The sequence below is a fragment of the Catharus ustulatus genome, chromosome 4, assembly GCF_009819885.2.
Source record: "Catharus ustulatus isolate bCatUst1 chromosome 4, bCatUst1.pri.v2, whole genome shotgun sequence".
NCBI lineage: Eukaryota > Metazoa > Chordata > Aves > Passeriformes > Turdidae > Catharus > Catharus ustulatus.
This window is the reverse complement of record NC_046224.1, coordinates 28467390-28493095: the sequence shown is the minus strand read 5'-3', so window position 1 is coordinate 28493095 and position 25706 is coordinate 28467390. Positions and strand designations below refer to the sequence as shown.

Below are 25706 nucleotides of genomic sequence, written 5' to 3'. Positions count from 1 at the left end.
TAAATCTTAGCCTTACTTACATTTTCTGGTTATCTGATAAGGTTTCCCCAAAAGTGACAATGATAGTGCTTTTTAACAGTAGCAATCTCAAAGTAATGTGATAGAAGAAAAGACACCAATTTATGCTGGAGCTCTTTGTATGACTTCACACAAAGACTATTTCTATCAAGCGAGACTTGCTGTAAAAAGGTTTCTCTCACATCATTACTTGATCACCAAAACACGTACACAACTTTTTTTGGAGATGCAGCAACTTGGTTCCCTCTTTGAACTTGACTGAACCACTGGCTGTCTGTAGTGGACAAATGATGGCAGAAATGCAAGCATAGGAATAAGTAATTCCTGAAATGAATCCACAGGTGTGTGCATCCATCACACAGGCTTACCTCAGCCATTTGGTGATGTGACTTGTAGGTGCCGTGTCTATGCTGTACAGGTATATTAGACCCCCTTCCCACCCTGCATCCCCCTTGGTAATCGGTCATTTGCTGGTGGACAACACAAGAAGTATGGTGGTTCTTGTAAAGGCTCTGGCACACACAAAGAAATAAAAATCTGTCTTAAAATATTGAAGCAATCTTTTGTGCAACAAGATTCAAAGTGTAGCAAAAACTCATCCATCTCATAAATGATCCCCATCCACCTGCCAGTGGAAAGGCTCAGCAGTGCAGAGGACATGGACTGGGAGAAGGTGATGGATCTTTTTGTTTTTGATTTGCAATTGTTTGGGTTTCTGATCCAAGGTAAATGACAAGAAATCGAAAAACACCCCCAACATACATATTTCAGCTAAAGCAAGTGCTTGGGATTATTTTTTCCCCCTCTGTGTCTGTTTGAAGGCATTCTCTGAAGTTGACAAGCACGTGTTTTGGAGACCATTGAAAAGTTTCTTCCATAAATAGAGGAGGCAGCTTGGCTTAAGTGTTGCTAGGGAATACCTGGCAACAGGCAACAATAGTCCTTTTAGAGAGCCCAGGGCAAACAGTGACCGTGGTAATGGGGTGGGCTTAAGGGAGGCTCCTTGCCCAAAGCCCCTCCACTCACACTGCGCCTCCAGCCCAGGGCTGTGTTCCGGAAATTCCCTGCACAAAGCCTGCCATTCAATGGGAGGTGGGCCCGTGCGTGTGCTTTTCTGGCAGGGAGGGGGGCTGCAGAGGGAGGAGGCCTGCTTGCCAAAAAAAAACCAAAAACCAGAAAAAAAAACCTCCCAAAAAGCAAACCTTTTTTTTTTTTTTTTTTTTTTTTTTTTTTGCAAAGGGTAAGAGAAGCACAGAAAGTGCTAAGTTTGTAAAAGAAGCTGAAAAGGTTCAGAAAGGAGCATAATGGGGCCAGGGAATGCCCCATGAATTTTGAACAGAGAGCAGAAAAGAGACCCTAAAAAGCAATTAGTGATGCTGCTTGTCGCTGAAGAGAGAGCTTGAAGGAGGTGGGAAGGAGCAAAAGGAAGAGGGCAACTCCAATCACTTAGTAAAGTACGAGGGAAAGGGGGGGCAGGCACAGGGAGAGAGAGACTGGCGCCTTCGGGAATTTTTATAGTAAAAATAGATGGAGGCATACGGGAAGAGCAGCGTCCAAGGAGTGTCTAGAGCCGACGGCACATGCCAAGATGCCTTTTGGCTTTGCCTTCCCTGCCCATTTCTGCAAAACCAGGGATCAGCAGGACCTGGCTGTCTCTCTGCTAGCCCGATGTGTCACACAGGCTCTGCCTCAAATCCTCACCCATCCCTGCGAGGAGGATTCCTCAGCCAAGGGTCTTTGCCTGACAGATGAAGGCGATGGGGACATTTCTAACAAACCTCCAATCTCTCTTCCTCTGCTTTCCTCACCTCATTCCAATTTCCAGAGCCATGCACAGACACCTATTTAGCCATACATTCCCTGCACAAAATAAAAGTAACGCTGTCTGCTCATTAGCTGGGAGTTGTTAGGGAGGAGAAAAGAAGGAAAAAAGGGCTGTCTGAACAGAGCTGAATAGCTATAACCTTAATGGGTTGTCAGAAGTCTGCAGGCAGCAGGGTGAGGGGAGCCAATCCCCCTCTAGTCTTTTGTCCTAGACATTGTTTAGGATCAGTGGTAGCTCATTAGGTCGGGACAGTAATATTCCTAACGATCCTGCGGGGCTGAGGCTTCAGAATGTGTCTTCAGCTGTTTTCCTGATGTCAATCTGATTCATGGAGAGGCATTTATCTCGACAGAGATCTTTGGTGGAAAACGTTATTTACCTTTCATACCCTGATTACTAACCTTTGACAAAAGTTGCAGCTAGAAGGGGAAAAAGGGAAGCTAAGAGAGTCCTGTTGGTATAAACTGAGGTGCGTTATAGCCAAAGCCAAGTAGATGGGGCCTCAGCCTACAATTTGACCCTACAGTTTGCCTCCTTGCATTTCAGATTCCATCAGCAAAGTAAGTATAATCACCCATTTTGTGTTCTGGTGGTGATGGAGAAGAAAACACTGGAGTGTAAGGTTTTTAGGCAGTGGGCCAAATAAGTAGCTAAATTAATACCTTTCCTGCATTCAGGGATCCTAGAAGGGCTGGGATTTTTTGTTGTTGTTGGTGTTGTTCTTTTGGTTTTTTCTGGTTTCTAACAAAAAGAAAACCCAACCAAATTAAATTATAAATCAGAATTTTTCAGTTGTGTGTGATTTCCCTTACATTCTGTACTTGTTTTCAGCCTAGAAACATGAATCTGCTGAGGAAGGGAGCAAAGTTAAACTCACATCTTGCCTCAGGCATTTCTGCAGGGGTGGGGCTGAGCAGATGCAGTTCACTGACACAGGCCAAATCACCCTCATTGGTCATTTGTGCTGCCCAACAGTGTCACAAATCCAAGATGACATATTATTAGAGTGATGAAATTAAAGAATAATTGATCACGTGGCAGATTTCCTTGTGATTAGGAAACACATTATGCATCCATTTGCCAGTCCTCCCAAACACAGAGAGCAAAGTACATTGTCATTCTGTACCCTCTCCAAGACTTCGCTTCTTGTATTTAAGGCCTGGGGTTTTCTAAGGAAACTCTCAAAGCTCCGTGCAGCTGCCCTACATCCCTATTAAAAAACAGCCAAACTATCAAGTAATGATGAAATGATTTCCTTATTTATTTTGTGTTAGAAAACAGAGTGGACAATGAACTGCTGTCTGAAACAAAGGGGCAAGAACTACTCGTCCCTTTCACTTCAGTAAGAGGAGGGTAAGTACGCAAAGGTCAGCATATAGACACTGAAAGGTTCAAACTGAGAGCACGAGGCAATGGAAACAACATCCCCAGATCCTCAGTGAGTGCAAAGCAGCTGCCTCTGTGATGCTCCAGAGCTGGCCAGAGCTGGAGCAGCTGCTGTGGGCATCCTGTGAGCCAAAATAGCCCCCAGTGACTCTGTCACATTCCCTATGGTAAGATCCTGGGAAATGATTTGGTATCCCATAGGAAACCACCAAAACACAGGGAGAGAGACATGGAAAAAGGCTTTGGGATTCTCCATTGAGGCTTAGCTGTGACTGAAATTGGGTAACTCTGCTACCTGGGGCGAGTTGCAAAGGGACATTATGAATTAAGAACCATCTCACCACTCCAAGGAGGGATGGAATTTCAGACCCACACTTATATATTCTAATAGTGGGGAGCATTATTCTGCTGCCAGTGAAAAGCCTGCTGGGCTAAATGTTATTCTTCACAGGTTACCTATTTATAAGAGAGTATGAGCATCAAGAGGTACCTGCCACCAGAAGAACACGACAGAACGAGCAGGTCATGCCTCTTGAATAGATCCAGAATAGCTTTCTAGCTAATGAGCAGCAAAGGAAATGCTGCTCAGAAACGAAGCAACGGAACATATCTCATCATCTGCAAGACAGCTTTTGCCCAATGATTCTACTGGTTTCTCTGGTACCCCAGAAATAGTAAATACTGATTCCCATATCTGGGCTGCAACTGGCAGTGGTGTTTGTGCCCATAATCACATGAATGAATCAAACTTGGCAGACTGTAGCAAAAAGGATGTTTTTCTTCAGCAAGTTTTAAAATAACCAGCAGCAATAGTATTATATGACAGAAACACTACAGTAACTAATGAGACATGTCCTGCTCTCTATAGAACCAAGCAGAGAAAAAAAATCAGCAGACTTGCTCAAAGGTTTCTGAAATATTTCAATCTCTTTTTAAAGTGTCTGTGTGGTATTTCTAAGAGGGGAAGTAAAGGCATATGAAGACAATACTAACTCTTACAGTTTTCCCTGGCCCATACTGATTTATCTGTCTTGTGAAAGGTTTGAAAACTGCAGGCCTGTAAGGAAATTGTGAGACTTGCACTGAGATCCCGACTTTGTGTAATTATATCAAAATGATACAACTTGCTGAGGCACTGGACCATGTTTCCTAAAAAAGTTGTGGATGCTCCATCCCTGGCATTGTCCAAGACCAGGATGGATGGACCTTGGAGCAATCTGGTCTAGCGGGACATATTCTGCCCATGGCAGGGATTTGGAACCAAATGATCTCTCAGGTCCCTTGCGGCCCAGCCCATTCTGTGATTCCACGATGCACCTAACACATAACCACCCGCAGGACCCGTGTGCACACACTCGTGCCCCCTCTGACGCTCACCCTGGGCGCGCACACGCGGGCACGGACACGCACGGGCACCCCCGCGCCGCCGCCGGCAGCACCACGGACAGCGCCCGCCGCTCCCTGCCCGGCCCGGCCCGGCCCGGCCCGCTCCCCACAGGGCTGGCAGCCCTGCTTGGAAAGCAAGGAAATCCCTCGCGGAGAGACAGGCAAAGCCATGCTGGAAGCACTTCCAGTTCCCGCAAAATGCACGAGCCAAAATCCCTGCCGAGTTCCTTTGGTTTCAAAGGGAATTTTTAGAATCACCTGTTTTAAATGTAGAGGAAACATGCCTACCTGGAAAACATTCCTGTGGCTGAGTACATCAAGAAAAACTTTATTTCCATACTGCTCCCCATGACAGCAAAGGCACAGGTATTTTGCCTGAGATGACCACGTGTTCTCAGGTACATTTCAAAGACTTTGTATGCAGCATGATGATACGAACCTTAACATGATACTCCTAGCTTTGAGGTGAATGTGGCCGTGATTCTTGCTGAACATGTAGTGGTTAAAGCATGCTTGGTGTTACTAGGACACAACAGCTGGAGTTCTCCAGTCTTAGGGCTCACTACTTGGGCACAAAAGGGGATGCTTCAGCAGCAAGATTGAGCGGGCTGAGCCTGCTGGTTATGTTTAATAAAGCAGATTAATAAATGGATGACATACAGTCTATGTGTAGAAATTAACTCTGTGGCTGGCAGGCAGGTCTCAATAACATCACCATGCTGAGAGCCACTGGCTGTAGGCTCTGCTCATACTGCATTGGTCTAGATGTACTGCAAGGTTCACAGATCCAGGTGAAAGGCCTAATGTAGCACCTTCAGCATCAAGCATCAGCCAATATCTTTTTTGATCAATTTGCATAAACATTCTTTCTGTATCAACACCCCCTTTCATGATACCAGAAAAAACAGATTTTGGGTGCTACACAGTAGTATTCAGCCAGCCAAGCCTTGAGCTTTGTAGAATTGGGGATGTGGGACTAAAGACACAGTTGAACTGTGATTCTCAGATACCATGTGGCCATTCCTCTAGGATTTTAAAAACACATCTAATAGAAAGTGAATGTTCTGTGCAGAGCATGGATTTTTTCCAATGACCATGAGACCCTTCAGAGTGCTCTCTGGTGTTCAGTCACTCATAAACACTTCCAGAATCTCTTGAATTAGCAATGCTTATGAGAAATAAGGGTGTAGATGTGCCAGACACAACCCCTCCACAGCTGTAATAGATCTGACAGTTCAAATGGGTACTAGGTGGGAGAAAGCAAGTTTTGCAGCCACTCTTTTACAGTAAGCAAATTGCCCATTTCCCAAATCAGTCTGAAGTGAGGATAGAGCCCAGCACAGCAGAGTGCTCAGGGACTGGGAGAGCATGCTGCCATGCAGACACACTTGCAGCAGGATGAGCAGCTTTATCAGCCTGACACACACACATAGGGTTTTCCTCTCAGCCAGGAGTATTCACTTGGGCTCAGCTCAGCACTATGTCAACACATGCATGGCCTTGAACTAGCAAATTCAGAGCCAACAGGGTGTCTTTTCACTGACCTCCCTGACAATGCAGCCATGATCTCTCTCACCCTGTCTGAGGCTCAGCCAAGCATGCAGAGTAAAAGACCCTCCACTGTCCCTCCCCTTCATGCTTTCTGGTTGTTTTGTGAGGTATAATGTCAGACAGGGAAAGACATTCTTGTCATTTATTACCAATCCTAACTTCTTAGATTTCTTTGTAATCATCCTCCACGACAAACACAGTAACAGGTACTGTGTAAAGTGCTGTAACAAAGTATTGGCTTTATTACTGTATTTTTATTTTCAGCCTTGTGGCTGTCAAACAGCATTTGGCGTGGTATCACCACAGAGGCTGAATGCAGACAATACAAATCAGGGCAGCAAGAGATGCAGCGTGTGTTTGAAAAGCCCAAGTTGGCTTTTGCTCAGAGAGGAAGCAACTTAGCAGTAGCCCAATCCCTTAAACAGCTTATCTCCTCCTCCCTGCTGCAGCACAGGCAGCAATGGTGCAGTAAAGACTCCAGCCCTCGCCTGCTGATGAATACTTTGGGCAAGTTAGGATGTTCAGCAGAAACCTAAGAAACTGAAGAGGAAGATCTCTAATCTGCATTCTCTGAGAGGAGACTTGAACACACATCTTCCAAAGGCAGAGGACCAGATGCATGAGCATAGTTGGAGGTGAACATCAATTTAGTCTGCTGAGTAGCTGCTTAGTGATGCAGACTCTGACATGTCCCAGAATGACTACAGATCCTATGCAACCTGGAAAACACGGCACCTAGTCTGAACCTCCTGGCTGGGACTGAACAACCTGAATATTACAGCCTGAAGAGTAGAAAAAGCCTTCAATGATGTGAGTCAATCTATTCCTACCTAGATAGTCCTCTGGCAATTAAAACATATTCCAAACTCCTCTTAAAGGAGGATGGGCAGCTGGGATTTGTAGGGCCCATTGAAAGGAAAATAGTGAGATAAAGAAGTATGAAGGCCTTAAAAGACAAATTATCAACTTCCAGTCCAAATTATTAGTCAAGAAAATTTCCATAAAAGGAATAAGCATAGAAGAGCATTTTCAAAACAATTGTGGGGAAAAGCCAAATGTCTAGTAACGTATTAGGAATACTTTTCCCCAAAGTAACATACAAAGTGGCTGTATAAAAGAGGAAATGGAATTTTAGGTAGAGCTGTTTGAAATTAATCTGACAAGAGGACAAGGTAAAATTGCTTGTTTATATTGTACAAAAAGGTGTTCGCCACTCCAGCTGTGATGGTGGCACGTAATGCCCGCTTGCCTTATTCCCGCAGGAATTCATGGTGCCTGCATAGACCCCGGCAAATGTGAGAGTGCCAGGGCCAGCTCCTCAGAACTCCCATCTGGCCAAGACCCGCCACACATCTGCCCAGGTATGTGGTCTGTCAGACCTAGAGAATGTTCATGTGGAAGTCCCCATGAAGCAGTGTGGACGTAACCTTGTGACCACCACAGAATATTCCAGAGCTTCCCACTGGCTTTGACCATTCTGGGCCATGCCCTGAAACACACCAGCAGCTAAAACACAGCATCCTCTCAGTGGCTGCTCTGTGTCATGAGACACTGTGTGAACACACCAGTGAAGAAAAGGAAAATCTAGTCCTTGGTTTTAAATAGCCACAAGGATATAGAACACAGCAGCAGCAGCATCCAGCTAACAGTCTCTCTCAACTAAGGATAAAAGCTGTCTTTGCCCAGGCAGAAATGTCAGTTTGTTTTTTTTTTCTTTCAGCTCTTGGATCAAGAAATCCTTTCAGACTAGGTCAATTACCTTCTGCAATAACGAATTCTTGAAGGGAGAAGAGAGACAGACTTCCTCCTCACTGAGGTAGCTGCTGCAACATAGGCCTTTTCTTGTGGACTCACCATTTTTTAAGAAATTTTGTAACTTCCCCTTGATGCTGAGGGCCGAAGCTGAATCCATCTTTTTTGTTTAGTACTTCCATGTCAGTTTAGACAAAATTATTTGTCCAAACAGCATTTTTAGTCCCTTCAATTCACCTGCAGATATACCTCTTCAATGGTGACTCATCACTATGGGGCAAAGAAAAGATACTTCTAGAAAAGATACTCATTTCGCTAGCACTGAAAGAGAAATTGAGAACTAGTATATTTTAGGGAATAGAAACAAGTAAGAAATCACTGTTCAAGGTTGTTTTTAGGAAGCATATTGAACAGTCTTTAGTGAAATAAAATGATGAATGCTTGCTGAAAATTGAGCTTAAAATTTTCATGAGCTGTTTTCAGCACTGTTACCAAGTTTTGGTATTCTCTCAGAAATGCAGTCCTTTTCTCTCTATCCAACTCTCTTTTTCTTAAAAAAATAAAAAATAAAAAAAAAGAATAGATGTTTTTAGTAAAGACAATCAGTGAAATTTGAATTCAAAACCATTATGATAGTCAAGGATGTTGTCCATCTCCAAACAGAAACTGTGTCTTCACTTTGTTTCCCTCATCCCTCCTAAGACTGACTTCTAACTTTACCATATGAAACCTTCTCTTTTTAAAGTTTCTCTTGTCTATAAGAAGAACATCCTTTCTCCCCCATCCCTTGTAGTGCTGGCTCTTTCCTGTGTGAGATGACTTTGAATAATTAATTTCTAAAAAGCCTGTGCCTGTATTTGCACAGTAAACACACACACTGCATCAGAAATCTTTCAGTACATTCTGCTAAGCTTAAATAAAATTCTTCATTTTGGAAACACTAGACAGGACATTGTAAATCACCAGGTTTGAAGGCATAAGTCAATGCCTTCCTTTCGCTAAGTACACTTGTAAAAGTGCACACGGACATTTTCGAGAACTTTGAACAATTTGTTCTCCCAGTTAGACAAAAAATGGTTTGCATACACCTGTATGGAAAGTGATATGTAATCTTTTATGTTTGCGATTGGAGAGTGATCAGGTCAATCAACATGCAATAGGAGGTAGTGTTAACTCTTATTTTCTATTTAATTTTACAGTCAAGGTTGAGTATTTGTTTTTGAAAGATTGGTGGAGTTGGTTGGCAGTGCCAGGGAATCGGACTCTTTTTATCTTTAGTGTGCTTGTTATGAGTGAGGAGGCAGGTGCAAAGCAAGTGTTCTAACACCGTCGGCAGCAATAATCCCCACCTGAGCACTGCCTGGCCACCTGCTCTCTGGGCTCAGAGATAACCCAGGCTCTAAGTTAGTGCACTTCTAAGTCTTTGCTAAGCAAAGACTCATAAAAGACTTAAATTACGGTAACATCAGTGGCTATGACAACATATCAATATTTGATCACTGACAGTGATTTCTTCCCCAAGAAGAATTCACCCCAAGGCATGCAGCCCAATCTGAAATGGCTTAACCCAACATAATGCACCTGTGTTTTATGGAGAGCCTGATCAAAGCCTTGATGAAGATGGCATCTAACTTCCTGATAACCCTCATGCCATCAGCCACAGAGCTTGTTATTAGGGCCAAGGCATCCTCAAAGGTACTGAATGCTGCACTTGTCTTGGAGTCAGTAGTTAAAATCCATAAGCTTCTCATGGAGAGATTGCCCCTCAATTTACAGTAGGACTTATAATTTTTATGAGAAATTACTTCCCCCTGCTTAGTGACACCTCCATCCTAAAACACACTTTAGGTGGCTGCCAAGAGGTGCGGCAGACAGGAAGAAGTAGATACGTGCAGAAGTAAGTTTGTTAGGAGGTAATGCAACTTCTCCTATGTTAGCTAAAATTAAAAAGAAAAAGAAAAAAAAAAGACAGATGAGGTTTGGCTTCATTTTTCTGTTATCTAAATAGATTCATTTATAGTTTGTAAATTACAACTGTCTGCATGACAAACATTCTTTGTTCCCCAGTCCTGATACAACGATGTTCCTTCCCACTGATTGAATTACCAAGTTTTACTCTCCCAAGAGATTTTAAAGCTGCACATTACAGAGGTGCCACAAAACACACCAAGGAAACCATCTGCAGCAGGGAAGCCCTGCAGAAACAGAGCTTAACCAACTGATTTGTTTATTCTTCTCAAATAAATATGCTACAAGCCATTAAAAGATCTGTCAGCTAAAAATCCCTGTTTACATCACTCTTGCTTTCCTGCAGGGCAGGCATCCCTGGGCTAAGAGGAGATGGCAGTAGGTGAGCAGTGCCAGAGCTCAGTTGAGAGGATTGGAGGAAGATGTGTGAAGGAAAAATACTCAGTAAAAAACATCATTAGCACATAATTGAGAAGCAGAGAAAGTTGTTTGAGGCTAATTTTATGTCAGGGGAAAATGAAATAAAAGCACTGGCTTTCCCAAGTTTGCAAGGGAGAAACCTGTCCATCACGTGATGGGCATGATAAAAATGAGGCAGTAAAGGAATTAGTCATTGCTGACTTCTCACATGGACCCAGCTCAACAGACCCACAGCAAAAATCTAGCCCAAACCATCAAATTCTCCCTCACCCACTCCCCCACTTTAGGAAACTGCTAAAATTCACAGCCTGCTCTCTGAACTGCAAATGAAGCAGGGATTTACCAGTACCACATTTCCCAGTGCTGTTCAGTTTCTTCTTTGATGTGGTCCAGGATGAGCTGTAGGTGTCATTGTCACCACAGTGCACATAGATAGGGAATTGAGAGTTTGGATGAAATGGGGAAAAAATGGAGGGGAGAAACTGAAGCTACCTGGAGAAAATTAATGACAACTATGTACTGCTGGTGAAAGATGGACTAGCATGAAATTTTTAAGATTTTAAAAACTCTTTCACTCTAGATTACGCAGAAATATTCTTAACTTTTAAATGTTTTGGGATTTTGTTTAAGTAAAAACATTATTTATTCCACTCTTCCAAGCAAGGGGGAAAATTAAAATAAATGAAAAAAATTTAAGCTGAATAAATCAGCAACTCTTCTGCTAACAAGGTTTTAAGACTTTTTGATGTTGCTATCTTCACTACCTATAAGTCCTTCAAACCTCACAAAAAATTTAAAAATATCTTAACAAGCCCATTTGAAAAGCCCCATCAAGAAAACAAAGTCATGGTCTCATGTACTCTAGGAGCTCTAGAAATTATAATTTATTAACTCTGTAAATGTTGTTGTTCAGCATACTACGTGTCTTCAGCTTATTGAGCTTATTGACTTTGTGTTCTTTTCTTTCAGGGCCTGTCTTTCATTTTGTCCATACATGACGCCTTTCCAAAACAAGCGCTGCCAATGGCTGACTGAGGATATACAGGCAATAAGAGTACAGGAAACTGTAGCAACACTGTAACTTTCATCATTCCTTAATGTGGAATAAGGCCAAGAATATTTTAGCATGTACAGGAAGAAGAAAATAAGAAAACAACCCCCAGAAAACCTTTCTACACTCTGAATTAAGAGAGTACAGTTACTTCATGCTGGATTTATTTCAGCACAGCATAACAGCTTTCCACAAAGTGGTTTAGATGGAATTCCCAGGTGACTTGTTGTGTATTTAAATACTGCCTGCCTAGGATTTAAATAAACAGCTTTTATATTAATTAGAAACAAATCCTCTCAATTGGAAGGTATTAACTGTTTCTAAATTGCACACACAACACTTACTCTGACTTTGATTCAGTTACATGCTTTTAAACTTGCCAGCCACTCATAGTCTATTATGCTATAACCACAGTTTACAGCAGTGCAATAAAATATTGATTCAACTGTTTTAACCTTTCATCGATCGGCATAACATGTAATTAAGTCCTAGGAGCAAGTGAGCAGCTCATTGCTAGCACATCAGCCTAGGTACATATTTACAGCCTAAGCCTAGCAGAATTGTTTTATGCATGTTTTGCAGTAATGCACATGCCAATTATCTCTTTGCTGGTTTCTGATTACAGTTTAATCAAAGACACTCCACACTGCGCAAGTAGGACCTGAATACAGACTGCCAGGCTCTTCATTGACCAAGTACATTGATTTCACCAGCTGAGAACCTGACTCAGATGCTTTGTACCACACTTATAGTTGTTAGTTCCACCTGATGCTGGGTGTGCAAACCCCCGCTGAAGGCAGAGCAAAGCTGCCTGCTTAAATTCACTGGGTTAGTATCTCCAAAGTTTTTAGAGCCTCAGAATCATCCCTCTTCATAAGATAACTGCCTTGTCTGGCTCCTGGGAACAATGTTCTGCTTTTCTCAGCTTTGACCCCATTAGGTAAATCCATGTGGGGGGTTTTTTTCTGGCTAAATAGCTGAAAAAAGATGTTTTTTCTCTTGGTTTTCCTCACACCATTCAAAAAAGCTAAACAGATTCTCAAAATGTTTGTGATCAGATTGAATAGGCCACATTAATCCTTTGTGCTTGCAGCCTGTTTTTCATTAATTAGTGGAAACCCAACCTGACAATATTCAATATCACAGTTTCCAGACTAAGAGTGCATTGCTGAGATAAATGGAGTAGAAGAAACATGTCAGTTCCTGGCATTACCATCCTCCCATACAATAGCATTTTGTTTGTTTGTTTGAATATAAATATCTGATAGTAGCAGAAAATACTTTTTTCTCTCAGAGCCTAGGACATTTCAATAAATTAGTACAAATAAAATATACAGGCAAAGAAAAATAGTGGTTATTCAGCTCTTTTGGAAATCTCCATAATCTTGTACATAATCTTTTGGGTGCCCTCACAGACGTGTTGAACTCTTCTCCAGCCAGCTGTGAGAGTTAAAGGTGACCATGGTGAGAATATTACTTTTCTAGGTTTTGCCCCTTTCAAAAATAAACACACTGGCAAGAAATCTTAGAATTCTTTTAAATGGCTCTGGGAAAAACAAACAAACAAACAAACAACTTTCAAGTGAGGAGCAGGAATTTTAAAAAACCCAAACAAACAAACAAACAAGTCCAACAAAACAAAGCTGAAGACAGCCTGTTTTCTTTGTAACCTTCTCCTTGCTATGGAAGAGTGAAAGTTTAACTTGAAAGTCAAATCCCTGAGGGTTTGTAGCTTATTCCCTGTACATAGTGAACAAAGAGCAGGCTGTGGTTCTGAGCAGACCACAGAAATGATAGCCAGGGGCTTTGGTCTGTCAGCAAGGCTGACATCCTGCCCTGGCAGTGATGCACAACAACACCTCCAGCACTTCAGGAGCACCTGACTTCTTGTGCCACACGAGTCAGCCTGACAGCCAGCACTTTTCTCAACCTGTTTATTCCCTTGCAACTGGAAAATAAGCCCCTGTTTCTCTTTTGCAGGGATCCATTTCTCCATTGGCCATATTTTCCTGGGCTCTTGCATAACTTCTGGACACAGCTTTGCTCACTACTCTGACAAGTGGTGTACTCAGTACCCCCTATTTATTCCTATCACACAGCTCTTTCATAAAGCAGAATTTACCTGAATTTTTTACTAGCTGTATAAGGGGTACATCCCAGCCCACCTGACCAAGTCATCTTAATTTATTAAAGAAAAATTCTCCATACTCTAAATGGGTCATTTTGTAGTCAATGTTTCTGAACTTCAATTACAACCTAAATGTTTGAAAGCTGTGAGGGGGTTGCCTTTGGACACCTTCTCTACAGAGTCTTTACTATTCTAGTTTTGTTTGATGAGTCCTACGAACATACTAATCCAAACTCTAGGCAAGTTCTGTGGCCAGACCCCATTGCTAATGGAAAAGAGGAATCATCCATGGAGAACCACTGATTTGTGTTCACTAGCAGTCTAGCTTATATGAAATGAAATGGAATAGTGACTTTTAAAGCTACTGCAGAAAACACTAGGTGTGAATTTCTCAGGTTGACAAAAACTCCATTTTGCTGTCATTGTTCTTAGTGTAACATTCTTGAAAGACATGACGCCCCACAAAAGGTCAAAGGAACCTGGTGCTGTCCCAACAGGCCAGCAAGAGACTTGCATCTGCATTTTCCTCACCTGTCTTTAGATCCTCTGCTGATAACAGTGCAGCTGAGATTAGGTTTCAGGTTTTATTCTAGTAAGAAAGATTCATCTGGCTGTTTCTCTTCTAGCCAAACAGACAAGTTCAAAAAATTGAGACCTGAAGCCAGCTTAATCATGCATCACTTCCTAGGGAACAGGGCTAAAAAGAAGGAGTATAAAAGAACCCCACCATATCCACATCCATGGATCAAACTTCAGGCAAACCAGCAAGGCAGAAATACTTTGCTTGGCAAGCTTTGCTCTCAGCCATATCTAATGAAAGAATGTCTTATCTCGTACATTTCTGCTGATCCCAGCTACTGCATTATCACACAGGAGGCACAAATTTTCATGCAGAGCTTGACCTTCAGGACCGTGAAATATTCACCCACTAGAGAAACTATCCTGATAGTCATGTTACTAGACTTACCCTGCATTTTCAAACTAAATACTTTCTTAATAGGCAATATAGGCTCTGTAAACAAAACTGAGTTTACTGATTTTTTTTACTAAGAACAGGAAAAAAATAATTTTGATAATGACAAAACTTTTTGTTTCAGTAAAGTTGTTCCAAAACATAAAGAAGTGTTATTTTTTCACATATATACACAGAAATGTAAAAGTAATTCAAAGGGAATTAATTTCTGATTTGTGAGTTCCTTTAAACCTAGGCATGATCTCAGATGTCCCTTCTTGGCTATGTTATGACACAGACAAAGTAAGATAAAAATGTTTAGTTACTGTCATCAAGTCAACACCACTGTTTTAAATTCAGACAGAAACTGAATGTAATTGACCACAAAGTCTGCTGTGTGTGTTATCTCAGTGCTCTTTCTGGGACAGGAAAGTGTCAGTCCTGTGCAGCCGTGGCTGCAGGACTCGGAGCATGTCCGCTGAAGGAGTGGGATCAAAACGACAATCACAAGGGTGACGGGTCTTGCTGGGCTGACAGGCAGGGCGTGCATGTGGAGTGAGCACATACATGTGTACTCTGTTGCCCCTAAACTCCCTGCTGGCCCTTTTCTTGTGAGCCAGCGGGGCACCAGGCCCGCTGAGAGGACTGACTTGTGCAATTTCAATGCCCTTTAGTGATGCACAAGAACAGAGACGACAGGAAAACAGAGGGGACGGGGCATCGCAAGGCTGCCGTTTATTTGCATAGCCGTGAAGCCCGTGATTTGCCCCCACCACGTGATTCAGGGACCAGCAATTACAGATACTTATACTGATAATTCTTTATAGCAAATATTCTAAGGAGACCTCTTTTCAGAGACTGCCACATTCTAATTACAAAACAAAGCCATAGATGCCTTCAGAGACTTGCTCAGAATCATACAAATCCCACTGTAGGCATTAGTCAGGGGGAACAACATTATGTCATCCCAGAACTGTCCTAACCCCTTATTACTCTTACAGATCTTTGTGGGGACCAAAGTGGTAGTAACCAGCCTACAGTTACCTGAGGGTTTACCTCAAAACAGGGCAATCAGAAAGCTAAAATATTCCCTTGTTCTCAGTGACAGCCAGCAGGCAGAGGTAACACAGAAATCTGAGATGGGCCACTTTCCCCTGTGACCAAAATTCCTGAAGTATTGCTTCCTTTCACCACTAAATATTCCCAAGGTTACCATTTGAGAAAGACAGTGGAATACCAAAATGTCCTGTTCTCTTCCCTCCCCAGGTTATTCTAGATGCTCATATCCAAAACCTTAACAGCTTTGTTCGTGGTAATTAACAGTAAATATAGAAATGCATCTCTTGATACATTTCATACTCAAAAGTGGCACCAAAAACTTTCTCCAAGTTTAATCTTGCAAAGGGACTATGTAAAACTACCTCATTATTTCCTGAAGAGGTGAAGAAATACCCATCTGACTCTAATATACACAAATAAATACCAAAAAAAAAAGCAACACCAAAGTATAATGATAGTGTACTCATGTTGACTGCTTTGCTTGTAAAGATATTTTAACTTCACTTAGAAATGCCTTCCTCTCTCTTTATGGATAGACAGAGGTGGAATGTTCAGAAAGGAATCTCAGTTTGCAGCACCCAGTTTGCAAAGGGAGTTGTTGGGAAGTAAATTTCAGAGTCCATATTCTTCTTATGAGTCATTTTATTCACTGCAAAATTATTGCAATGAAAAGATTTTTTTCTAGGTAAAGCACAATTAAAGTCACCTCCTTTACTTAAGTTAAAACAGGAGTGAAATGAAGAATCTGACCCATTACTCTAATTTTACAGGCTCAATAGTAATCTAGCTTTGCTATTCATTTAAAGAAACCATTAATTTTGCTATGTGGCTGAAATTAGGAGGCTTCAGCTTTCTTTCTCTCACTTTTCCTCCCCTCTTTTTGCTCTTTGTCTATGCACCTGTTTGCACCACTTTACCATCCCATTTGAAAAACTTTGGGTAATCCTCTGGCACTAACCCTGGTGTGATAATACTCCTGTTATTCAGCAGCATAATTACAAAGGACAACACAGATAAAACATGTCTTTCACTTCTGCTGTGAATATGCCAGTTTTGCTAGTCTTCAAGGTGAATGATTTCTAAAACCTTCTGTATTTAATGTTAATCTAAATTCTTTGCACAATGAAATTTCCAACACTTTAGGGGAAAATGGTTACTTTTGATACATCAAAGTGAATGCTAATGGTCAAAACTTTTACAGCAGCTTTTTTAGCAGGAGTCCCTTCTCCAAAACACTTCATCAACCTTGAACAGATCTACTGAGGGACAGTTCAGTATTAGGTTTTGCTTTGACAAGGGCAAGCTGCAGTAGAAGGACAAGAAATGCAGGAAGCAGTGACATAGGCAGAAATAATTCCTTTGGCTGCTGCATCACAGCCCTTTGGATCTGGGTAACATCACCAAAAATTATGAATAGGGTGGTGTTTGCTTTCTTTTGGATTTTTGGGACAACTTTAACTAACTTATCTTTCACCTGCAAGAAAGTTTACTACTCGATTAAAAGCTCAACAACACAAATAAATTTTGTCTGTTTTCCTAATTGCTATTATGGAAGGTAATTCAGCATCTTCACATCCCTTTTTCCCTCCTGCTTTGTCCCTCAATGGGGAAGGTGAAGTTTTTATTTATTCTGTGTTTCTTAGCAGGTTTGGACTCAATTGGGCTGGAATCAAGGGTGACTTGGTTCTCTCTTCATGAATTTCAGACTGACAGCCACTCTTGTAAAACCACAGGAGCATTTTCCAAAATGTCTTATGTAGGTGCAATGACTGAAACATGATCCAAGAAGAAACCTTACTCAAACAGACAGGCAACAGGGAATACGTGGAGAGCTATAAAACAAGATAAATTACCCTGTACTCTCAAATCATCGAAGTTTAGAAACAGTTTTTCTCCATCACAGGATAGACAAATATTGTTCCCTTATGTTCCTCAGGCACGTTGTGTTTCTCTCAGCCCGCTGAGCTCTTTGGGGCAGGACAGCTGTTCCAGAGATATGCTCAGCTCTGGGCCCACATCTGGACATGGTGATGATACAGTGATGATAACAGTAGCAAATTTGACAGATAAGAGGAATAGCAGGTGAGTACACATCCACCATGAATCTTTAAAATATTTGGGTTTGGTTTTTTTTCTTTCTGGAACCTTCGCTCAGTCAAAGCGACTCCCCAAGGACAGTGCTTGCCAGGACCCAGACTAGCACAGCCTCCTATGATACCAGAGAAGAATAAAGTTATTGATGAGTGCCTAGAATGTGTTATGTGGTCCAAGTCAGCAGGAAGAGTTTTGGGTACTCTCAAGGTCCTCTCCAAGCTACTGGATTTTACATTGCGCCCCCCAAAAACTGAATAAGGCCAAAGGAGAAGAGGGACATCTTCAGTTGGTTCTTCACAAATTTATCAACAAACTTTTCATCCAAACTAGGAAAATTGTCACACAGGAACGATAACTAGCCACATTGGCAGCAAAAGATAAGCTAAAGCAGAGGGAAAGATTACCCTCTCCTTCTCTAGGTTTTGCTTCTCACAGCCTGTCCCAGCATCTCAGATTGCTCTGTAACAACATCCAGCCTAAATCAAACCACGTGCAATGGGGAACAGGCCTCCATATATTCTTTCTAGCACTTGCAGAAATGCAGTGGTTGTTTCCAAATCCTGACATTTTCTGCTCAAAAAGCCATGGGATTGAGAAGCCATTTCAATGTCTGAATCAAAAAAAACACAACTGTCTGGGTTTGCATCTTAGTGTCTATGAAGACTTGAAATGAATGAAAAACATCATCCCAAAGAGAATACAAATAGCCTATGTACATATCAAGTCCATGAGGAGCCTTCCCAGGTCAAGAAAAAATAACATCTTCTGCACAAAAATGCAAAAAAGAAACCTAATGAGTTAATTCTCTGTACACGGGTACATCAGGTGAAGGATGTCAGTTATTTTGTGGATAGGCATATTTTCAAAGTATAATTTAATTAGAATAATTTTCTAACAGTTTGGCTGTTCATCAGAACCTCATCAGTACAGAAACTGGGCAGAAACCCTTCTAGAACAGACCTGATTGTGAGAGATCTTTCATTTCATGGTCCTAGCCAGCTGGAAACACTGTGAATAGCCTCTTCAATGATATTTCAGTCTCCTGCTTTTGGACCCAGATGAAACCAGGAAGTGCTGTGAAACCATAAATACCATTAAAAGATGGAGAGGGAGAAAGATTAACCAGATTTTGGCCAAGCTCCAAAGCTCTGCATTTCAGTTTGGGGCAAAGGTTCAGGCTGGTTTTCACAGATTGGTTTGTCCACCTCAGTTATTTCCCACTCTTACATGGTATAAAATGCCTTTGTATATCTTTTGCTCCCTTACACACTATGTGCTGGTCATGTTCCTTATACATCAGGCACTGCATGTGCAGAGAAAGAGAAAGAGGACTGAAAGCATGGCAAGACTCCACAGCTAATTTAGGATCAGAAATAGTGGGCGGGAGAAGCTGATTCCAGCTGCAAGGGGTTATATGGAAATATCCCTCTCAATTTTTCAAAGGCTTGTCCCATGTAGCACTGTTGGTCATTAGCTAGAAATAATAATATGTGTTGTTGATAAAAAAATAAATAGAGAAATTCATTGCATAGGTCTGCAGAAACCAAAAAAAAAATTTTAAAAAATGGTTATTCTGGTTGTTAACAGAGAGAGGAGTCCATTCCCCCTTATCTGGTTCTGTGTCCCAAGAGTCAGATACATGGTAGAAGTTGGTAGGAGAAAGGAAGGAGGGCTGCTGACCCCTTAACCTCCTGTGTTTTAAAATAGCTACTCAAATGCCATTAAACACAAATGTAAGTAGTGTCCTAAGCAGAGATTGGTGTATTCTCTTATATTTGGAAACACTCTTCTCAGGTGGTAAGCAGCTCCTGCACCCACAGGGTACCTTCAGCACTCAGCCTCAAACTGCAGTGTGGGCTGCTGCCTCAGGATTTGAAATTGTGTTGTAGGATCATCTGAACAGGACAAACTGACTGCTTTTGTGCCCAGAGGGCTCCTGTGAAAGCACAGCCACAGATCCTGAACATATCATTTGCTACTGCTGAATCGACATGGAGAGCACAGACACATCTGGAGCAGAGTGAGGCAACATCAACAAAAATGGCAGGTAGAAAGAAGCGTATGATTTTCCAGAAATGATTTTTAGACAAATATATTTACTTTTCCTTTAGGGGAAAGCGGAGGAAAGGGAGCTGCATGTCCTTTACAAACAGTGCTGGTATTATTCACACTGCCAACCAAACCACTTAAGCTAAAGAACCTTTGCAGTACCACAAGTGTAATACAAAAAAAACCAACCAAAAACCACTTACTTCCTTTTTTTCCCCCCTGAGTATTGACATTCTTGTGCAGTATTAGGAGAGCTAATTTAGCTTCCAGTTCTAAGAATTTTTGAATCTATAGCCAGTAATTATTTGCATTCAGGGGTACAAAAGAGGAAAACAAAGCCCACAAATTCTAGCACATTCATGTGGGATTGGGAGTTGAATTAGGATCCTCACACCCCATTGAATTATCGGCCCCCCTATTAGAGCCTTATTAAAATGGTAATGATTATAATGCCAGTCATAGGCAGGCTGTCGCACCTGTCAAAAAAAATACCCCGATTATCCTGTTCATTCAACTGTCTGGCATTCGAATCCGTGTCTCAGGTTTACTGTTCTGTGAAGTTTTTCTTTTTCTTTCTTTATGTTTTGTTGTGATTTTTTTTTGGTCCTTTTTATGAAGTAAAATAAAAGATACAAGAACAAACATTTCTACAAAGGTGATTAAAAAAAAAATCCCCTCCAATTTAGCACATTTACTACCCATGTGGTGTTAAGATATCTAGGACAGCAGTCTGAGGAAATAGATACAATTTCACTGGATTTCTCTATAATGAGGAAGAATACTGAGGGCTACAGTAAAATCTCTTTATAAAAAGCAACACTGGTTTTTAAGAACAGAAAGAACAATTGGCCTTCCTCTTTACACACACACACACACACACACACACACACACACACCCCATTTCTACACACAGCCAGGATGACGTTACTCAGAGCAGCAAAGTCTTTTTTCATACACAAAATAAACACCTCAAATGGTTTAAAGAGATAGTCCTGAAAAGACCAGTATTAGTCCACAGCCTTTGCAAATGAAGAAATTGCATTAATTCATTTTCTCCTTTAAAAGTAGAGAACATAGAGTTCAAAATAAGCAGCACAAATCTAGGATCTAATCCTGAACCCATTTAGTAAAAGGACACTGGTGCTTGAAAACCTCAGCCAGCTCTCAATTTAAAATCCTACAGGGATTATTCCAATAACCTGTTGTTAATAGCAAAAACAACATTAATTTTAATAAAGTCTATGGATACTTTTGTTTCCCTAAAGCAAAAAAACAGCACAGACAAGTTCCTGAGAATTTAAGAGATAAATCAGGTGAAGAGAAGATTAAATATTTTCCACCCTATTCAAAAGATGCCTTTTTCCTTTCCTCCAGCTCTGCTGTATGAGTTTTTCAAATACCACAGCATAAAAGAATGTCAGTGGAAGAGCATTTAGAGCCTGAATGCCTTCAATAGCATCTAAGACAGATGCTGCGTCACTGAGTGCCCTGGACCCTTTTGGGAAGTGGAACAACCAACAAAAGACTGGTTGGGTTTTGTTTGTTTTGGTTTGTTCCAAAAAAACATTTTTGATGAAACATGAAAAAAAACAAAAACAAAAAAAACCCCAAAAGCTAGGGTATTCTTAGCACTGGCAATAAAGAAATGTGTAAGAACTGCACTTAGCCAGTATCAGCTACTGACCGCATAAAGTAATAGATTCCTTTTTGTTTTCACAGAAGTAACTAGGGGAAAAAATCCCTTTATTTTAGAAGTCCACACATAAACTTGCTTTGATTTCCATTCTAGGATGATAGGGAATGTATCTAAATGTTATTTAAGTAATTCATTTCTAAATATAATTTTGCTGAGCTCACAAAGCCAAAGGAATATTTTTAAGAAGAAAGGGAATAGAATTTGAAGGATGCTGTAGCGAAAAACAAGAAGTAACCATAAAATTGTAGCAAATAAATGAGTGAGCAAACAGCATGCAGCTGCTGCCTGTTACCTCCTTGGTCTGAACAAACACATATTTTTAATTTTGGACCTGATGTTCCTCAATATTCTGTTTTCTGGTTTTTTAGCTGGTAAATACTTAACAGTAGGGATGGACGCTGCTTGTTCACTGCCTGCAGAGGAAACACTTCAAGAGGCCCTTAAAGAGGACTTTGGAATGATGCAGTGATTCCTTTTGTTAAAACCTCAGTTATCTCCATGCAAGTAGAGTTGGAACAAACTCAGAAATCCTGTCACTATCACTATCACTTAACCCAATCACTCCCACAATCAGAGACATTTGAGCAATGTTTTTGAACAGTGAAAAATAACCATCATTTCCATTCTCCACTTCTAAATTCAAGGGGTGACCAGAAGGCTGAAGCATCAAATTTAAGAAGTTGAAGGTCAGCTGAGCTTTAGCAAAGAGTTACGGATGCCATGAGACCATACCACTAACCTCATTGAGCATGTTGCCCCAACTCTGCTGGCTACTCACTTTTTCTTGCCTTAACTGGCCTCTGCCAGCTCAGAGCTCCTCAATCCCCATCCCTGTCTCCTTAGTGCCTGAATTGCTGGAATAAAGATCCTCACTTTTGCATGCTCAGGAGAGCTGCAGCACTCAAAATGATAGCAGGGAGCTGCAAGTTCTTGAAGGAATGAGAGAAGCTACAGAGGATGGAGAGACTGAGACAGGATAGATGCAGGTGCTGCCTGAGTATGTTTCTGCAGGTGGCACATTGCTTGGATCAGGTGAAGAGCAGCTGGAGCAGTGGGACCACAGGCTTTTCCCCACCATCTTAATGCACCTCATCTTAGATGCTTCAATCAAACAGTTGCAAGAAAATTCAGCAATCTGTCTTCTGAGAGCATTAGAGTGAAAGCTGGAACTGATTAAATAATGCTATAGCAATGGTTACAAGTGGCTTCACCAAGAAGGGTCTCAAGATCACTTCACCAATGACTTAGTTGCCCAGAATTTGCCTGTCAGAGTTCAGAATGCAAATATTTGAGGTGGTGCCCCAGGCTGCATTCTCCTCTCTGAGGCATTTTCCTGCTTCAATTTCACCAACACTCATGATTCTGTCGCTTTTAATCTTGAGTGAATGAGTACCGCCACCCTTGCTGATGTGGTAGCTAGAGAAACTATCCATTCCTTCAAAAAAATCCTCACCCAGAAACAGACCACCTACCCATTATTAGCCAGGGTTACCAGTTAAAAACCTATGAGGAGGGTCACATGAATGGAGAGCAGTGTGCACGTTTTATTAGTTTGAACAACAAGGGAATAGATGGATGAAAGATAAGGTAATGATTTGTGACAGGAGCCCAAAATTTGATTTCAACAATTAAATTACCCTTCTAAGAGATCCCCAAGGAAATCTATTAAAATACCATCTTCCCCTAGCCCCAAAGTATACAAAAGCTGCCTAGTAACTGTCCAGTATCACTGCCTTTGTGACATGTTGGATGATTCCCAAGACAAAAACCATATGCTGTCCGATGAATGGTAGAGCAATCAACAAGGAAAGGCTATTCTTTAAGTTACTTGTCCTAAGAAGAAGAAGAAGAAAAAAAGAGAAACTAACAACTACACCACTAAGTTTGCACTAAAACATAAGGCTTGGTTTTGCTCATTTGGTTTTTTATGAGATAATCAGAACTATTCTCAAGTCACAAAGTCACATCTCTGGAAAGTGTGAAAGGATTTTCACTTTTGAAGCCGTAGAACTCTGTACAAATGGCAATCCCCCATGTTCAGAGGAGCATGCAGCAGTGAAAAGTGAGTTGCCTAATCATTATATTAACCCTTTCATCAGTTCCCTGGGACTGTTACTGAAGCCTAGGCTTTCCCTCTCACAACCAGCCTTCAGCTATCTTGTACTATTGTTATATCTAAGGTTAGCCCACTGCATTAATATTACTATTTAAACCCAGAAGTTTCAGATGTGAAGCACAGAAATGAAAGAACATATGAACTTCCACATCATAACGGAGCTAAGGGAGATCCTTGATTTGACTCAAACTAGTTATAACTTTTTGGCCTAAAAATAACACTTTCAGGCAAATACAGAATGCAAAGTAAAACTGAGCAACACAGGACTTGGGTTCTTACCTATGTCACATATCAGGTGCTCAGTTTGCTTACTCACCACTGAAAAATGTACCTGCTGATGGTAAGAATCCACAGCTCAGATGTGGCATTTTGAAATACCAGTGTGGTATCTGGTACAAGAAATCAATATCATTCACTGACATGGTTGGTCTCAGGGACAAAGCTTGCTCATAGCCAGTTGCTCAGTATAGTTCAGAATATTTCCCTCCAAGCTACTTTAATTATAAATTATATTTTAAAAAACAATTTCCAATCATCATCTCTCTATGCAGTGAAACTTTATGTGCTCAGATGTGATTTTAGGAGCTATGAATAAAAGGCATTTTTTTAGTGAGAAACCTCCATTTTTTGAGGCAAGCATGTATTTCAGTTTACTGCTTTGTCTGCACACATGCTCCAAATCCACAAATTTAGGCATTCACATAAATTGCATTAAATTTCTCTTTCAGAATAACGAAACCTCATAAAAACATGCAGAAATTTAAGCAAAGAAGCAGTTTATGTTTAGGCAGATGCATAGAGTTAAGTATTTGCAGGACTAGGACTTAAGAGGTCTGCTTTCTAGCTGTAGAGGGCTATGTGCCTCTCAGGAAGGAGCTTTGTGAAGAGCACCAGAATGCTTTACCTCCCAGCCCGGAACATTTTCAATTCCAAAGCCTTCAAGTCCATTCAACTAATCAACAATCTCATAAAATTGCTCAAAATTCAACAACAACAACAGAAAAAAAGAAACAAAATTTTTTTACATAGCATGATTTTCCTTCTCTTAGAGCAAACTTCCAACTCTTAGGATAACTAAAGAAACTTCAAAGTATGGTATCTATAAATTTTCCAGATACACTTTACCCTCTATATTATTGCTTGTGATCCTGAAGCAAAAAACCCAGATCTGAAACCCTTTTCCAGTCTGTCCCCAAGTCTAGTTAACATTCTGTTCAGAATATCCTGTTTTGACTGTGAAAAGGAGCAGTTACCTCTTTCCTAAGCTGCTTTAGGGGGGAGCGGGGGGAAAAGAAAGGAAAGGAAAAGAAAAGAAAAGAAAGGAAAGGAAAAGAAAAAAAAAGAAAAAAAAAAAGAAAAGAAAAGAAAAGAAAAGAAAAGAAAAGAAAAGAAAAGAAAAGAAAAGAAAAGAAAAGAAAAGAAAAGAAAAGAAAAGAAAAGAAAAGAAAAGAAAAGAAAAGAAAAGAAAAGAAAAGAAAAGAAAAGAAAAGAAAAGAAGGTAAAATTCTGTCCTTGAAAAGCTTAATAGATGCATACCATTATAAGCCTGGTAGAAGTGACTGGGACAAGTACCTGAAAACACACTGAGGCCAATACCTCCTCTGATTTACCACAGTCAGGGTTTTACTCCCTTGCTCCACTACACACATCTGCACATAAATTCTGCAAAGCTGGTGCCTAACCCCGTGGGCAGGTGGGGTCCCTGTTCTAGTATTTCTAAGGATCCCTAAAGATACAGTGCTGACACAGATATGCCCATTAAAGTCCTGATGTCTGGAATGCACTTAGACTACACCTGAACCTGCTGAGATTCTTTGTGGTGATGTCCTCCTGCTTATCTTATCTGCAAGACATGACAATCAGTGATCCCTGTGCCATCAGTAACATGCAAAATGCAGCAAGGCAAGAAGAATCACCTGCCCTGCTGCAATGTCAGTTGGCTGCAACTCTCCACTAGATAACTACTGATGTCTGTACAGCCCACTTTCCAAAGCCAGTCCATTGTGATTGCAGAAGACCTTAATGTGATAACAGGAAACACAACACTTACACCATCGGTGGTTTGTGAATCTTTTTGAATGGCAATGATCACATAAAACATGGTGCAAAAATGTTGACAGTGTTTTCCATTATATTTGATGTTGGAGAGCACTTCAGCTTTACCCCCAAAACTTTTGTCAGGAAATGTGTTTGATACACATGCAATGCTTCTTGGTACTTTTACAATAATCTGGACCATAAAGTGGATACTGACC

The 25706-nt window shown here is 41.0% G+C and overlaps 1 protein-coding gene across 4 annotated transcripts in view; it reads left to right on the top strand.

Annotated features, from left to right (window-relative positions):
• Window positions 1-13824, top strand: part of LOC116995240 (U1 small nuclear ribonucleoprotein C-like) — a 29978-nt gene extending 16154 nt beyond the window's left edge. For 2 of the 4 annotated variants that reach the window (XR_004417690.1, XR_004417689.1), the window contains 4 exons: window positions 3118-3196; window positions 7429-7527; window positions 7887-7982; window positions 11276-13824. The gene's annotated coding sequence lies outside the window, so the exon portion shown is untranslated. The remainder of the gene's footprint in view (window positions 1-3117; window positions 3197-7428; window positions 7528-7886; window positions 7983-11275) is intronic. The other 2 variants (XR_004417692.1, XR_004417691.1) reach the window with 1 other exon arrangement.
• The last annotated feature ends 11882 nt before the right edge of the window (window positions 13825-25706 follow it).